Below are 17,724 nucleotides of genomic sequence, written 5' to 3'. Positions count from 1 at the left end.
GTTATTGACAGGGCTTCTGAGTTTTACAACTTAGAATATATAGAGACACAGTCTGCTTTGAAATATTTAGTCTATAGATGAGTTATCTTCCAAATGTGGCTTTCTTCCTCTTCAAGTTTATATTTAGTGTTGGCAGTTGGCCGCCAACATATGCTTTGACTACAACACGAGGTTCAGAGGTCCCTTGCAGAAGCATTCAAGGGAAGAGAGGAGATAATGAATTTTTTCCTGTGGCCTAAGAGCTAAAACCTTCTGCCTAATATCATATTATTTTTATCTAAAATAAAGAATTCTAGAACTTTGAGTAAAATAGATTGTTCTAAGTATATTGTCATTCCTTTGCTCTCATGGCTACCCCATTGAATCTGTGATCTTCAGAGAAGCCTGTTTCCACTTGCTAAAGAAGTATCCTTGATGTTGTTCTTTTGTTGTTAGACAAACGGACAGTCCTAAAGAAATGTCAGTCTATGAGCAGACATTCTATCATTTATTAAAGTATGGGTAACTTTCCTACTGAGAATAAGCCAATAGTTTTGGACTTATAGGTGAGAAGAAACAGGAATCAGGGAACTGAGGGAAATCTATAAGATGAGAAATCCAAGAAGTATAGAATCCAATGTTACCGAGTTAAAACAGGAGCTGCAATTTTTAATAGCTCAGCAGCATCTGAATAAGGCACAAGACATAAACCACATCTTCATAGATAATATAAAAAACAATGAAATACCCACATAGATGTTCAAGTAGAAAGTGTGAAAATTATTTATGCAGCTTAATTTAGAATGTTCTATTCTTCCCTCAAGCCTTTGATTTCTCAGTCTTAGTAAAAATAGATCATAGTAACAAGTCAAACGCTATTCCAGTCCACTGTAAAATGACATCTATGTGTAAAGATGGTTTATATGAAAATTGTGTTCAAGAATTCCCTTTTCTCCCCTCTCTCAGATGATGTTTTATTAAAGTAATTTTATCTGATTGATATTTTTATTTTTAAATTTTTTAGTTGGACAGAGAGATGTAGTTCTAACATGGAGACCAGGAGACTCAGAGACTCTTTAGAAAGGCCCAGGCAATGTTCTGCTTTATGCTGATGCTCATGGGCTTGATTTCAGCTAGATTGGAAGATCTGAAAATCTCACTACGCCTTTCTGAGCAGTTTAACAGAATTCTGAAGTAGTTAAAATTTAGAAACTGCATTAAATATAATGTATTTAAATTTGAAACACTAGGGAGACTTTTAAAAATTTTTTTGGAGCTAAGAGCTGATCTTGTTGGATAGGAAAAAAATAGAAAGCATTATTATCTCCCACTCCAATTCATTTGAAGCCGAGGAAAATCTCATTCGATTTCATTCAAATTACGTTCTGGCTCTGTGTGAATGATATATGTTATTTGAGAAAATGAGGGAGATGATAGCCTCTCGGCTAATAGCCCATGAGGAGGGGTGTGTGTGTGTGTGTGCACAGGCACGCACACGCCTTATGAGGGATGGCTTATTTTTTGCAAAAGACCATAGTTAGGATTGTGTTGTAGGGGCTATGAAGGATGGCTTATTTTTTTGCAAAAGACCATAGTTAGGATTGTGTTGTAGGGGCTATGAAGAGTTTTACGGTAAAGTTGAGTAGGAATAACCTTAAATAGTAATTGATTTGTGGCACAATTATCATTTTGATTAACTTAGCCTTTCCCTGTGTCAAGAGGTGGTCCGAGGGCCATGCTAATAGCCTTTTGAATTACTATTTCCTCTTTTTGGTAGTGGAGTTGAAAAGTCCTTTTAAATCACTACTGTATGTCAAAGTCAAGTGTTTTATTCAGTTTGGTTTCTAATTAAAGTTAAAAGAGGGCATGTCAGTCACTGGGAAGTAAGATACACATTGAACAAAAATACTTCTGTCCTCAACTTTTGTCCCTGAAAATGATGTGAATTTGTCCTTAGGGGGAAAAAGAGACTCTGCAAAGATTCTGCAGTTCAAGGAAAAAAGTTTGGACAGGTAAGGTATGATTTTGGTGACTATGATCTTCTGTGTCCTGCTCCTTGGGTTACAGCATTGGGCAGCCCTCTATCTAACCAAGACCTGCCCCCACCAGCCTTGGAGAAACTCTGTTTGCCAGGTCCCTCATGTCCTCCACCCCACTGAGTCCTGTCCTCCTATATGTTCTCTCCCGTCTTGCCCTCCCTAGAGCGGCAGTCAATTGGTGTGGGACGATTAGTCAACTACTTTCCAGGATCCCCGCTAAAACCTTTGCATTTTAATCAGATCTCCAGAAAAATATTGAAAAATATTAAAGAACATCTTGACTGTGGTAATATTTTCCATGTGATTAAAAGTAGGAAGCAAGAAAATAGTATAAAGCAGGGGTCCGTTTCAGAACTCTTTCTTTGAATTCATTTATTCACTCATCTACGTATAGTCATTCATTTATTTTTCATTCAATAAACTTTTCTCCAGATACTGTATTAGTTTCCTATTGTTTCTGTGGCAAATAACCCTAAACTCAGTGGCTTAGAACAATACAAATTTATTATTACAGTTTTGGAGGACAGAATTTCAAAGCTAGTTTCACCAGGCAATGGTCAAGGTGTTGGCAGGGCTGGTTCTTTCTGGATGCTCTGAGGGAGAATCTGTTTCCTTGCCATTCTCAGCATTCAATGGCTACCTGCATACCTTGGTTCTCAGCCCCTTCCTCTATCCCTGTCCTCTTCATCACATCACTTTCTCCTTTGGCTTTGACTCTTGGCTTCCTCTGATAAGGACTGCTATGATTACACTCAGGTTCACCCAAATAATTCAGGATAATCTCATCTCAAGACTCCTAATCATAAAGTTCCTCCATACTAGCTAGCATTCACAGGTTCTGGAGATTGGGACATGGACCTATGTGGGAGCCATTACTCAGTGACCACAAGCACTGTGTGTAAGGCACGGTGCTTGGTGCTTGCCTTGAGCAATGTAGAACCAATTTAGGGTTTTAGGTTCAAAACTATAGCCAACAGTGGTGCCCGGGTGGCTCAGTCAGTTAAGTGTCTGCCTTTGGCTCAGGTCATGATCTCAGGGTCCTGAGATGGAGCCCCCAGTCTGGCTCCCTGTTCAGCAGGGAGTCTGTTTCTTCTCTCTCTCTCACTCTGCCTCTGTGCCCCACTTGTGCTCTTTCTCTCTCTAAATAAATAAATAAATAAAATATTTAAAATAAAATAAAATAAAATAAAATAAAATAAAATAAACCAATCCCCCAAATCATATGGTTTAGTAAGGAAGGTGAGATACATGTATGATTAACAGATAGAAGGTGAGGATGCAAGGGGACAATGTAGGAAGAAATCCTTGGATGTTCAGAAGGGCGGGGGGAATTTGAATGAAAGTAAATGGGAAGCTTCCACTCAGAGTATTGTTTGAGCCTTAAAGGGAAAAAATGCAGAAGTAAAGACCAGAAAAGCCAGGAAAAGGGCAAACAAATCATTGTTAGAGGGCAAGTGGACAAACCATGCCTAAGATTTTACGTTGAAAGAAGTGGTGGGAAATGTTTCAAAAGAGAGTTCTTGGATCCTAGGTGAGGGGCTTTTTATTATATTGGTAGACAGCAGGAAAGCCAGGGAAGCATTATATGTAGAGGCATGGAGAGATTATACTGGTGACAGCAATGTGTGCCTACTTATTTTTGCTCCATGGTCTGCACATGCAGACATGAGTCTGACATGCTGTCCTTGCTGCAAAACACACCAAGGTAGGGTGTGTGCCAATGGATCAGAGGTTCAGGGACAATGCTAACACACTGCTTTCCTAGATACTTTGCTTCTCACATGTATGTTGTGCACCCTGCGATGAAAACAACAGAATAGTGTAAAACCCAAGAGGACTTTACCAGCTTCTCAGACTCTCTGTTCATCAATTATTTAGCTTCAGATTATTACCTACAAAATCAGATTCTCTTAAGATTTATGATTAGTGCTAGTAGTATTCAAGCTTTTTCATGATGTAGATAAAAAGGAAAAAAACCCACAAAACTGTGGCAACTCAAATGTGAAGACCGTCATATTTAAATTTGTAATAGTATCACTTATTAGTGTTGTGACTTCAAATGGGCCTCTTCAAATTCTCTCTGAATTTTAACAATAATAGTAGCAGCAGTTTTACTAACTCATAGGCCTCTTTTAATGAGATAATATGCAAAGATGCTTTGTACATTCAAAAGGTTATTACAAAAATTAATTCACATTCCAAAAAAATGATACAAAGGCTATCATTGTTGAGAAAATATTTCTCATGGTGTGTTGTATTGACTATAATGCAGATCAAGTTAGAAGAATAAAATGTGCGACCTTTGAAGTGTTGATCCCCTAAACTGGAGCATCTAAGGTTGCCTGATGTTGTCCATCTGACTGGTTTCCATCTTGGGAAGTCATGAAAACCACAGGCAATCTGACTTGAGGCAGATATTGAGAGAGACAGAAAGGGAGCTGATAAATCAGGAATTTAATTAACAGAGTGACTCAGGTGGAAAGGTTGAAGCCTAACTGGGTTTCTGTTTACATTAAACAGATGTGATTTGTAATCTGACTCAATTAGCCAGAAATTAAGTGCATCTTGAGGCAGAAATATCATGGATGTAAATATTCTCTTTTGAAGGAATAAGAAACACTCAGTAAAATGACAACTTTTCAAATCTCTCTGCAGTGTTATGTTAGGGATGCTCTGCCTTTTTCCAGGCCACAAATAGTTATCTTCTTGCCTACCCCATCCCCACCTCCAAATTTGTCTTAATCGAAATTGAAGGTACTATTCCCTTCGTGCCCCAAAGTATTCATGGTAGATACTTACAGATAACATGATAAATGATTCTCTGCTAATATCTTGGCAGTTACTCCAAAGTGTTCGTAACTGCTGTTTCAAGATAGGTAGAGTAAGAATCAAAGCAGGAATATTTCCTTAAAAACAGTCCTACTGTCAATCAATGAGTTCATTGGAGCAGATGCTATTAGAGCAGTCTTCTCTCTATATGGTGTAAGAACAAACTCAGCCTCAATTGAAATACTGAAATGTGTTCTCTCTTCTCATAAGAGACTGCTGGTTTCTGTCAATGTAACAGGAGCAAACCATTGAGGGAGAGGCTGAACCCAAACAAATGTATGATGGAGAAGATTTCAGGGTCTCTACCATCAGGACCCCTCTACTGTGATCCAGGGCCTCAGACCTCTTTCTCAGAATCATCCATGTGTCCTCTTGCATAGCACTTCCGCATCCTCACCACCACATAGCAGGACCCAAGACATTGACATATAAGCCGTGACCACCAACAAAGCAGCATATAGACAGAGGAGGGTGTTTCTGGAGGTGAGCTTCATCCAGTAGGTCATAGCTCAGTTTGACCCAGATCCCTAGAATTGGAGTCTACAGTTCCTTTGGGGGGCCTTCTTTTGCCACTTCTTCTTGAATCCCATAGTCCTTCCTCTGGGCTAAGAAAAAGGGAAGCAAATATTCAGACCTATTTTTTTTTCCCAGGGTGTGTATTGACATGTCAGGAAAGCTTTGCTAATTCTGAGTAGTGGGCACAGAAGTTAGGGACACTGTGATTGTGGTTCTCTAGAGTAGAAGGTTGTTAAACCAGCAGGACACCTGATGTTGGGGAGTGCACCTAGAGGAGGAATGCTCAGCCCCCATGCTGGGGCAGATACTGAGCATCCAGGGATGAATGCTTACAGTCCTAATTCTGATTCTGGACCAGCTTCTGGCTGGTCCACTGCACTCCTACCAAAGCCAAATTATTTTCTTAAGTCTCCTTTTGGTTCTTGGAGAGTAAGATCATTTTCCAAAGCACCTTGGGTCCATTTAGTTTTGCCCCTGCCCTCAGTGCCTCTCACTCCCTTCCCTCACCCCACTCTGTTTTCTGTCCTCAATCTCACTTCTCCTAGGTCTGGCTTCTAGGTTCCCCTCTTGCTTGGTCTCCCCATTCTGCTGCCATACATTCTCTCAGAGAAAAAGAGCTTCATTAGCTGCCTCAGTTCTCATCATGGCATAACCTGCATAACTCCTTTCTCCAGAGCCCTTAACCTAGAGAGCCGCATTGACTTCCTATCCACCGCAGGGCTCAGCCCCGATCTGAGACTCCAGGGCACATTCTGACTCCAGTCAGAGGATATATAAGTAGCCATTTCAATGCAGATCTCTCTAGACATAGGCTTTCCTCATCATCCTCTCTCTAAATCTTTCATGTCATGGCCTATATCTATTGTCATATTCTATAAGACTCTGATTGAAGATTTTTTTTTAAGATTTTATTTATTTATTCATGAGAAACACACAGAGAGAGGCAGAGACACAGGCAGAGGAAAAAGCAGGTTCCCTGCAAGGAGCCCGACGCGGGACTCGATCACCTATCCTGGGATCACGCCAAGAGCCAAAGGCAGATGCTCAACCGCTGAGCCACCCAGGCGTCCCCAAGATCTTTAACAGGAAAAAAAAGTCCATTTTAGACTTCAAGTAGAACTCCCGGCCTGTCCCTTTCAGAATATGGCAGAAGATTCTTGTGGCACTACTTTGAGACATTTGTTCTCCAACGGCTGACTCCAAGAGGTTTCCTTGTAAGGAGGTGATTGTGATGGTCAACACAGTAGACATGAATTACCACCAGGAGTCTCTATGCCTGAACAACTACCAGACTGGATGTAGGGCAGGTGTGCAGCTCTTAGACATCCTGCTGACAGCCCTTCCTCCTGCTTAGCGAAAGCTCAGAATTTGAATGAGCCTATAAAATATAGATCTCAAATCAGTAACCTAACTTTACGCTTTAAGAAAAAGAAGAGCAAATTAAGCCTAAGAGAAGCAGAAGGAAGGACAGGATAGAATAAAACAGAAGTAAGTGAAATAAACAATAGAAAACAGTAGAGAAAAACCAAATGTTGAGTCTTAGGAAAAATCAAGAATACCGACAAAGCTTAGCTAGACTGGTCAAGGAGATAAAAAGAAAGATAAAAAGGAAAGACTGCCTTAGTAAAAGCCAGAATGAAAGAGGAAACATCACTACTAGAGTCTAAGGAAATATATGAACAGTTGTATGCCAACAAATTAATAACCTAAATGAAATAGACAACTTCATAGGCACAAACTACTGAAATTGACTCAAGAATAAATAGAAATAGATTTATAAAGTAAAAAGATTGAATTAACAATCAAAAAACATGGTGCTGGGGCAACTGTATATTCACATGCTAAAGAAGAAAGTTGGGCCCCTATCTCACACCATATACAAAAATTAACTCAAAATGGATCAGAGATCTAAATGTAGGAACTGAAAGTATAAAACTCTTAGAAAAAGAACATAGGAGTAAATCTTTGTGACCTTGGATTAGGCAATGTCTTCTCATATATGACACCAGAAGCATGAGTGACAAGAAATAAATTGGACTTCATAAAAATTTTAGATATTTGTGCTTCACAGGACACCACCAAAAATGTCAAAAGACAATCTACAGAATGGAAGAACATAATAGTTGCAAATCATATACCTGATAAAGAACTTGTATCTAGAATACATTAAGAATGTGTATGACTTAATCATAGTGTACTGTAGACTTTTAAAAAAACTTCATGTTTTCCTGATGCCCCAACATCCCCACAAACAAGCTTTGAGCACTCTGCCAGGTGGGCAGGTACACCTGTGTGATAAGGCTGGTCCTTGTCCATTTCTTGCCCTCCCCTGACTCTGACCTATTGAGATTCAAACACACCAATGAAATCCCCTCATACCTTTTGCATATGTGCCACCCTGACCCCCAATAAAGACACTTGTTCCTTTGTCCTCACCATCCATGGCTCCCCAGCAGCTTAGTTGCACCAATGCGTGGCATGCCATGCCTCCCTCTTCTGGGGTTTTTGAGTATAACACATCTCTTTTACCTACACATGCCTCTCTTATTTTATGTCCATGTCAGAATGATCATGAAAAAAACAAAAACAAAAACACCTGATTTAAAATAACATAATTATTCTTTACAATACAAATAAGGGATCCCTGAGTGGCGCAGCGGTTTGGCGCCTGCCTTTGGCCCAGGGCGCGATCCTGGAGACCCGGGATCAAATCCCACGTCAGGCTCCCCGTGCATGGAGCCTGTTTCTCCCTCTGCCTATGTCTCTGCCTCTCTCTCTCTCTGTGTGACTATCATAAAAAAATAAAAATAAAAATAAAATGACAACCCAGTTTAAAAATGGGCAACGGGGTCAAAGAATCATTTCTCCAAAGAAGGTATATAAATGGTGAATAAACTCATGAAAATATACTCAGTCTCATTAGTCATTAGGAAAATGTAAATCAAAATCACAATGGGATACTGCTTCCCATGAGGATGTTTAATAAAAAAGGTAAACAGGTATCACTGAAGATGAGGTGAGATTAGAATCCTTACATGTTGCTGGTAGGACAGCAAATGGTTCTGTTGCCATGGAAAGTTTGGCAATTCCTTAAATTGCTAAAGATGTAGTATATGCTGTATATTATATACTACACACTATAGGTATATACCCAAGAGATTTAAAATCAGATGTCCATACAAAAACTTGCCCATGACTATTCACAGCCACATTATCTTTCATCACTTTTAAATTAAAGTTATAGTCACCGTGTTGTACATTACATCCCAGGACTTATTCATCTTATAACTGGACGTTTGTACCCTTTGACCACCTTCAGAGTAGCATTATCCATAATAACCCCAAAGTGAAAATAACCCAAATGTCCCTCAAATGAAAAATGGATAGACAAAATGTGTGTATCCATATTATAAAATGTTTGGCCATAAAAAGAATATGATTTTGAGACGTGCTCCAACATTATTGAACATTAGAACATGTTCAGTGAAAGAAACCAGACACAAAAGGCCATATATTCTATGCTTCCACATATATGAAATGTCCAGAAAAGGCAAATTCATAGAGGCAGAAAGCAAATTAGTGGTTACCATGGACTGGGAGAATGGGAGATGAGGGCAGAGATTGCTCATGCGTACAGGATTTCAAATTGAGGCAATAAAATGTTCTGGAATTAGTAGTGTTGGGATGTACAACTCTATAGACCTTGGAGCACTGAATATTTTAAACATTTTAAAAGACTGAACTTTGTGGTATATGAATTGTATCTCAATAAAGTTATTTAAGGGACACCTGAGTGGCTCAGTTGGTAAAGTGAGCCTCAATTTCAGCTCAGGTCATGACCTCAGAGCCATGAGGTCAGGCTCTCTGCTGGGCATGGAGCCTACTTAAGATTCTCTCTCTCCCACTCTCTCTGCCTCTCCTCCCCCCCCTTTCTTTCTCCCTCTCTAATAAAAACGAAAATAAAAATCAAGTTATTATTTAAAAATAAAGCCCCCCAGGGAGCCCCCTTGGCTCCAGTAAACAGTCTAAGCTCCATAGTAGGCGTGGTCCGTCCCATCCCCTTTTCCATTCATACAGTCTGCAGCACCCACGTGGAGTTGACTTTCCAACCAAGTTGAACTCCCTGTAGGTCCCAGAACCCATTTTACTGATTCTCACCTCCTTGCCTTAGAGCATTAGATTGTATTTTTTTTTTCCCTTTCTTGTCAAATAGCTATTTTACTTTCTTAAAAAAAAAAAAAAAAAAAAAAAAGGATAAAAATCTCAAACAGACAAAAACAAAAAAATAGGAAGACTGGTACAATGAACACCCACCATCTATATCCAATGATTGCTCTTTCCTATCAAATTCTTTCCTATCAAATGACATCAAATTCCTTGATGTCATATAATGCACAGTTCAGGCCTCGCTTTGACTAATCAGCCCCACTACCTTTCATGGCTTTTCTTTCTTTCTAAACAGATCCCTACATGAAGGAACACACACTACATTTGGTTGTTACATCTTTTAAATCTTCCCCAAATCTAGAACACCCCCCACCCCACACCCTCCATTTGAGCTCTTAGATCAAGTCTCGTATTTAATAGACGGGGCCAGTTGTCCAGAAGAATGTCCCACAGTCTGGATCTGTATAATTCTTTCTTTTTTGTCTTACTGAAATAGTTTCTCTGAATTTCCTCTGAGGTACAAGTTAGATCTAAAGGCTCATGATATTCCAGCTGTTTAGAAAGAATACTCCATAGGAGAGATTATGTACTTCATAGTACTGCAAATATGCTATTAGCTCACATAGTCTGCATTCAGCCCATAAAACTTTCCATTTTAGAATAGCCCTTCCATTGTCAATTGATTCTGTTTGTGCATAGAGTTTAGTTTAATTTACTTTGTCATAAAGTTAATTCAGGGCTGTAGGCTAGGCTTCTTTCTAAACTGGTATTAGCTGGGTGATGTCATTGTGAATAAGTGTTGTGTTAGCCAACGGGCTACCAAAAAGTGAATAAAGAGGTAGCCCCTGTCTTCAGGAGTAACACTGGGGGCCTCTTGCATTTCATGCATGTCAAGTGTTGGATCATAGGTGGACACAAACACAGTGTGCCAGTGGTACACGCATGGACATACACCACCGTGTCAAGAAGGAGCGTGCCTTCAACAGTGCTGAGCACCTGACCAGGGCCTCAACCATGCTCCAAACTCCAAGATCCCAGGAAGCTGCTGGCTAGGGAACTCCCCAGCACCTCTGCTCTCCTGCCATTCAGAAAGGCTGAAGGCCCAAGAAGTAAACAAAAATACAAAATCAGTAACCTACTCTGTGACTGTTCCTTGAGCACCAAACATGGGATTTGGCTCCAGCCTTCTCAATGTTTACAGTCAAAAAGACAAACAAACAAACTGGTTCATACCGCACACCAGCTGGGCATGCATGCTGGCATTAAGTCAAACCAGAAACCCAAGTTGCTTCAGCTCTCTAGGCTGTAGGGAATCGGATTAGGAGCCAAGATGTTCCTTCCTCTGTGGTCAGCTGGAAAGCCAGGAGCACCCCAACTCTATTCAGCACAGACCTGAGACCTGCTTCTGAGTCCACACCCGATACCCCACTTCTCTTCTGCACCTGCAGATAAACCCAGTTTCCTAGTGTTCTTTCAACATGCAAGTCTCACGCAGGTTTTATATACTGATGGCTCAGTTAGGGCAGTATGATAGGTTTGATCCCTGGTGGCCCAATCAGGATTGATTGTAGAAAAATGCAGCCCTGTCTGGAATTGCTAAAAGGAAATGTTTGAGAGAAGGGAAGCCAGCACCATTTGTACAATGACGGCGGCGAATAAACCAGAGCATTCCAGCAGTTTCTTAATCCCGCTGCAGGCCGTCTTGAAGCGATCCCCAGTTTGCGGGTGCACATTTCTGTGATGTGCTGCATGTCTCTAGACAATTCCCCGCACGGCCTGGGACGTCCCCTTGAAGAAGTGAGGAAATCACTGCGGCGGGCTCCGGTCCCCGGAACTGACCTAAATAGTGGCTTTGCCCCTGATGAAGTAGTGCTGATTGCTTTGTACATGTAGCGTTCATCATCATCAGCCAGGCCCAGCTTCCCTGCTCAGAGACGGAGAGAAAACACAACAGACTGAGCAGAGAGAGCTGAAGAGCACGATTCAGCCAATGATCACGAGGATGCGAAGAGACCGCAAGGTACAATGAGCCAAAAACCATGCACCTGAGACCCAGCCTCCCAGGCAGCAAACACCCCTGCCCATCCCTCCCTGCCCGTCCAGGTCACCGCCACCTCCTGCCCCATCAGCAGCAAGTCTTTCCTTTCACATGCATCTGGGGGAGGTAGCCTCCCAACGTCCTATTTTATTACCAGGTGGGGAGATGAATGGTCCTATGGTAAATCCAGAAACACAGAGTGACCCTATCAAATCTTTTTTAAAAATTGTAATATTCGTCTTCATACTCCTGCTGCAAGACCAAAATAAAGTCCAAGTTGTTTGACAAAATGCCATGCAGCTCTGAAAATGGGAGTCTGCGTCTACTATATTACATGTTAGATATATAGAGATACACACACACAGTCACACACACACATATTTATTACTCAGGAGTTTGCATTTAAAAAGTTATAGGCTGCCCATTCATTCCTATCCCTCCTGACAAATAGCTCATGACTATCAGGACAGAAAAGCCTCACGTATTATGACTTTCATTCTGTCTTCGGTCATCAAAAATGAATTTCCCCTGGCAAACTGTTTATTTTGCAAATGAGTTTAAATGATTCATAGGCTGCTGAAAAATAGCATCTTGAAATTTATTCTTAAACATAGTGCTTTATAAACTTAGTTCACACATATGGTGTTTCCCAGGCAAACATTCAAAGGCACAGGGATCTGTGAGCCTGTGGTGGGGAAGAGACAGGAAGGCCATATGGGGGCAGCGGGGAGGCACCTGCTGGGAGGCCCCCACCGCCTCACCCGGAGGGCTCCAGGCAGGTGCCCATGGGATCGAAATCGGTGTGGACAGAATCAGTGCCAAAGCAGAGAGAAGGAGGGAAGGGGTCCTCTCTCTCCTCCCTCCTTCATCCTGCTTCACTCCCAGTCCCCAAAGGGCCATTTCACTGCTCTGTCTTGTAAGAAAACCCCCCAATCATTTGGAATGAGTCACAGAGAAAGAGTCACATATCATCTGGGGCACAAACCCCTGGAGTGCGGTGGGCAGACTTCAGAAATAGAACGAAGTTGCCTCGCTCCAAGCACAGGGCCAGACACCTGGCATTGGGAATGCAGCGGTCACTCACCTAACCAGGGGCCAGACACTGCAACCTGGCAGGAAAGCTTCCCTGGGGACGCTGAACAGGAGTCAACCACGATCTGCCGGGGTAGGAGCGCGGCTTATCGCAGCCAGCAGACTTCACCGGCCTTTTGAGAGACGGTGGGGTCCTGTGAAAAACAAAAACAATTTCTCTGGACCCGGAGGACAGTGTTCTGGTCCTAAGCAAGCCGCTTAGCTTCAGTCTGGATCTCAACTCCCTCCCCTGTGAAACCTGCTCCCCCCCCACCAACAAATGAATCATCCTTCATTGCACCCAATTCAGAGATTCAAGAAAACTGAAGTGTGTTCAGAGCAATCTCTGAGTTCTAGAGGCTTTAAGAAACTTACCAAGGGGTAATTAAATGAATAAATAAAAATAAAAATAAAAAATAAAAAATAAACTTACCAAGGGGTAAGAGATAGAGTTGGGGCTAACATGGGCCTGTCCTCATCCCCGGAACAGGGCTCTTTCTAAAGCCACAAGGAATGGGAGCACATTAACAGGAGCAGAGGTGGAAGGAGCCCACCTCCCTTCCACATAGATTCCCCCTTCCTTGCTCCCTAGTGGCCGAAGGAGCCAGGAAGGATGAGTCTTGGCTGGGAAGTCTTCTTCCCTGCCACCAACCCCCACCCCCGCAGTGTTGAGGGGATGCTGAGAGAAGCAGTGAATGGTGATATATTATTTACAACCAAAAAACAAAATAACAACAGCCAACTTTTATTGGGCACTTACTGTATGCCAGGCACTGAGCTAAGTGCTCCATGTGCATCATTTATTTAAAATTTCTCGTAACACCCTCATGAGGTAGATCAGTGCAAATGATAATAACATTATTATTATTATTCTTTTGATAGTCCAGGAGACAGTGTTAGGTAAGCAGCTTGCTCAAAGTCAGACAGCTTGTTCACGAAGGAGCCAAGACCAGGACTGCAGCCTGCCTGCTTCCAGAGCCTGGGGTTGTGCTGTTCCCCGCCCCCAGTGCATTCTGAGGGGCGGGGTGATGGAGGGTGAGGGTGGGGGGAGGGAGGGAGGATGGGTGACTAGAGAAGCCCTATCTTTTTGAGGTGTCAGCCAGCAGGATGTGTTCAGGGGAGGCCTGGGAGTCAACTGCTCATATTTCTCCCCATTCCTCTGCCCCAAATCTGAAGAAAAGTGAGAGGGAATGGTGCTATCCAATCAGAAGAGGAGGGGTCTCTGTTTCCAGATTCTGGGAGGGGCTGGAGGAGTTTCATTGTCAGTTTTAAGCTCCAGGAGGGACCTTACCCAGATCTCTAGGAGGCCCTCTGCTCTGGTCCCAATAAGGAGAGAAAATAGCAAGACACACATTTAAGCTCCAGCCTTAGGGAACTGCCGGGGAATAAAGCATTTCAGGACTGAGTTGTTGACCATGGGAAGAAGCTGCCAGAAAGGGAGCAGCGTGTCCTCTGAGCTCCCTGACAGGAGGGGACATCTCTGCATGGCAGCGTGTTGCTGTTCATTGCAACACTGGAAAATTTTAAATCAAAAATGAGATTTCCAGAAATGTGTTTTCCTAAATTCTTCACACGGGTGTGCTATTAATATGGAAATGAGGAGAGAGTTTAATCATGTTTGACTGTTTGCTGGAAAGAAAGCAAACATGCTGGTATGCTAAGTATCATCAGGTTTGTTAAATGGGGTCAGGCTGATGTGGGATTGATGGATTCCTTGCTGCTTATTATCCTGTTGAATGGTTGGAATAAATTCAATGCCGGGAGAGGCCACCGTGCCCCTGCACCTGGCACGGAGATCCTGAGAAGCAGGTGGCCTTGGCAGTGACCTGGAGGGCTGGAAGGTGGACCTCTCCAGGCCAGCACCTTTCCCTGCCCCTGGGCCTGGCCCCAGCCACACTGCCCTGCAGGGGGACTGTGGTGTAGGGCAGGCACAGGGTGGGCACAGGGTGGGCACAGGGCGGGCACAGGGCTGGAGTAGAAGATCAAAGGGCAGATCAAACAAGAATTCCTTGTCTGCGTATAATTGATTCCTGTTTACAAAGTGTCTCTGTGTATATTGTTTCAATTAATCCTCCTAAGACATCAGTGAGAAACACAAAGCAGATATTTTTATCTGCCTGGTTTATAGAGGAATAAACGAGGCCCAAAGAAAGGGTAAGGTATTTGTTCAGTGTCACTCAGCTCACAAGGCGCAGAGCCCAGGCCCCAGGCCCCATTATGCCACAGCGCTGCTGCCCATGAGGGGTGGGGGGCCCCGGTGGGCTGGGCTCAGCGTCTTCAGCCTCCACATCCCATGTGGGCTTCGGCCTCAGCTTAGACTCTGTTAGCTCTATGCTCAGGGGCTGATTTTGCTCCCAGACACTGCATGGTGATTTCAGAACCAGCTCCCTCAGTTAATTAATCTCTTCAGGAGATACATGTCATCTCGTAGCCACTGTGAAGACCACAGTGAACAGGAAAGAAGCACCTGCTCTGGGGAGCTTGTCGAGGGCTCTGCTCCTGACTTTCATGCATTTGTGGTCACCCTGGGCCCCTGACCAAAGGCAAATTCTAATTCAATAGATTTGGGCTGTGGTCTGAGCTTCTGCTTTTCTAATGGGTGGTGTCAATGCTGGGGATCCATGGACCAGACCCTAGCATCTGGTGGCGGAAGACACTGCTAGCAGATGATAGACTGTGATAGGTCTATAGTTGCTGAAACCAGGCCTTTGCTTTTTCCTTCCCTCTTCATCACGGCCAAGCTCTTGCTTATCCAGTAATGATCTTCATCATATTCTCTGAAATAGGAGGAAAGTTCTTTTTTCTCTAAGTCTTGCTCCTACTTGTCCTGGTGGGAACTGAAGTCCAGTCTCGGCTACCTGTCTGCCCAGGGCCCCCAACAGGATGCTGGTCAGCTTACATGGCTGCCCAGAGCTCTTCACCAGACACTCTTTGGGCTCTCCACTCAACCATCTCAACGTGCTTTCATTCTGAACTTCGAGGTCCTAGCCCTTCCAGTCCAGCACATCCTGCCATTGACCAGTTGGATCAGGACATGGAAATATGTCCAATCAGTGCCTTGATAAACTAGGATACAAGGCATTCAATTTCCAAGCAAGGAGGTGTATTTTAAGCTATATCAACCTCTTAATTAGACATTAGTTTTATTTACTGTCAATTATGCAGAAGAGAACCTTCGTCCCGCCGAGGATAAATGCCTCTCTGCACTCCCCTGTGAGGCCCACTTGTTTCTGCTGATGACTTTATTAAAAGGTAAGAAGATGGGGCCTGCTTATTAGCATCACAGCAGGAATCAGAGCATTGCTATAAATGAACCTCCTGAGATCCCTTCTGAAATCGTAGATGGAGAAGAACCAACTGAGAAACTAGGAATTCAATTTTCTGAGGGCGGGAATGTAGGGGCAGGATCTGAATATTGGTATAAAAACACACGAGTAGAAATTTCAAGAGCATAAGAAAAGCACACTGAGGTACCATCTATGGTTACCAAACGTGTGTTAGTACTGGAAGACAGTCCATGACCTCGAGATCATGGACATGAGATTTCAGAATTCCACCAAAGTCTACTGTAGATTTGCATTCCACCTTTGTGACTCCTAATTCTAGAAACGGCTTTTGCCAATGCCACATTCTTAGCAGAGAAGTCTGTTTTCTTCCTACTCTAAAAGGGTCGTTGACTCTTGAGTGCCGATGAAATGAAATCTGCTTTCCTCTCTCACGCAAACTCAGACTACCCCCACCTTCCCAGCCTTTGTGTGATGAACTGCTCACGACACCACATATTTTAAAAAAATAGGTTCTCCCCATTTTCAGACCAGAGGATAAAAGTCTTTTGATTAAAAAACACTCTCTCTGATTTCTTGTTTGCAAGTACCATTTCTTTTTGGAAACCTACCACTTCGACCTCATCAGCTGGAAGAGAAATGACTATGTTAGGTGAAGGGGAGCCACACAGCTCGACTTCCCATAGCAAGGAAAACAGATTTTCTTTCCCTGGATGTTCACAGGTGCCAAAGTTGTGAGAAAGGAGGTTCGGAGCAGATAGAGTGCTCAGTTACAGCAGAGTGACTTCCTCTGTCCTCCTCCCCTGTGCACCCTCTCAGGGAGCCCTGGGGCCCAGCTGGGGCAACACTCTAACATGAGTTGCTAGAAAGCACTGCATACACTGAATGCTTTGTATCCAATGACCACCTCATTTCTCAGACTCACCAAATGCCTAGTTGGAAACATGACAGACTCACACAGAGCCCTTGGGGACCCAGAAGCCAGAGCATCCCTGAAGAAGGTCCCTGTCATGGGTGAGAGGGGCGACAGAGGTGGATGGCGGACCAGGAGCAGGGAAGAGCTGAGGTAGGCAGATGGGCAGCCGGAATCAGGGAGACCGGAGGGGCTGCAGGTGGCATGTTGGCAGGTGTGAGGGCATTCAACAGTGTGCATTTGGCAGCTGCCTCCCGGAGTTGTGCGGCAGTGGGCCTGACCCAGCCAGAGGGAAAGTCAAGTAGACACAGAGGACCAAGGGAAGGCTGACAAAAATGAGGCAGAGCCTCAGTGTCAGAACAAATTTAGATTCTGCTTAGAAGGCCCAGAAAATAAGAAAGAACCTGCTGACCTGAACTGAGGAAAAACAGTGAGGTGTTGTCATTAGAAAGAAGAAGTCTGAAGGCAGTCAAGAGGGAACTGAAGCAAATCCTCATGTCTGAGCCCACCAGCACCCCCTGTGAGTCCAGATCTGAGTTCCAGGTGGAGGCAGAGAGGAAGCAGCTGGCACTGTGGATGCGCACCTGGGCAGCAGGTTGTCACCGGAAGTCACCTATACATCTGAGAGAGCATAAGGCAAGAAGCAGGGATGGGGGAAGCTCCTGCTTCTTTTCGGTATTTCTTACAAAATGCAGGAATAGGCTGGTCAAGCAACTGTGTATTGAGCAGAGAATCAGATATGTCAAGTGCTCAACAATCAGGTTTGGGAATGAATGAGCTCATTGGACTCTAGCAATCCACATGAGCAGTGGTGCAACCCTCTCTAGTGGGGCTCTGGACCCCCTAGCATGGTCTAGTCCCTGGGTATCTGAGAGTCCTCCGCACTTC

The 17,724-nt window shown here is 43.5% G+C and overlaps 1 long non-coding RNA gene across 1 annotated transcript; it reads left to right on the top strand.

Annotated features, from left to right (window-relative positions):
* The first annotated feature begins 326 nt into the window (after window positions 1-326).
* Window positions 327-12,014, top strand: LOC112648035 (uncharacterized). Its single transcript, XR_003128673.3, has 3 exons — window positions 327-459; window positions 1,937-1,991; window positions 10,439-12,014. It is a non-coding gene; the product is annotated as an uncharacterized LOC112648035 (long non-coding RNA).
* Window positions 12,015-17,724: the final 5,710 nt, after the last annotated feature.

Source organism: Canis lupus, chromosome 7, assembly GCF_003254725.2.
Source record: "Canis lupus dingo isolate Sandy chromosome 7, ASM325472v2, whole genome shotgun sequence".
Lineage (NCBI taxonomy): Eukaryota > Metazoa > Chordata > Mammalia > Carnivora > Canidae > Canis > Canis lupus.
Note: the sequence above shows the minus strand (reverse complement) of the source record. Positions and strands in the feature narration are given on the sequence as shown.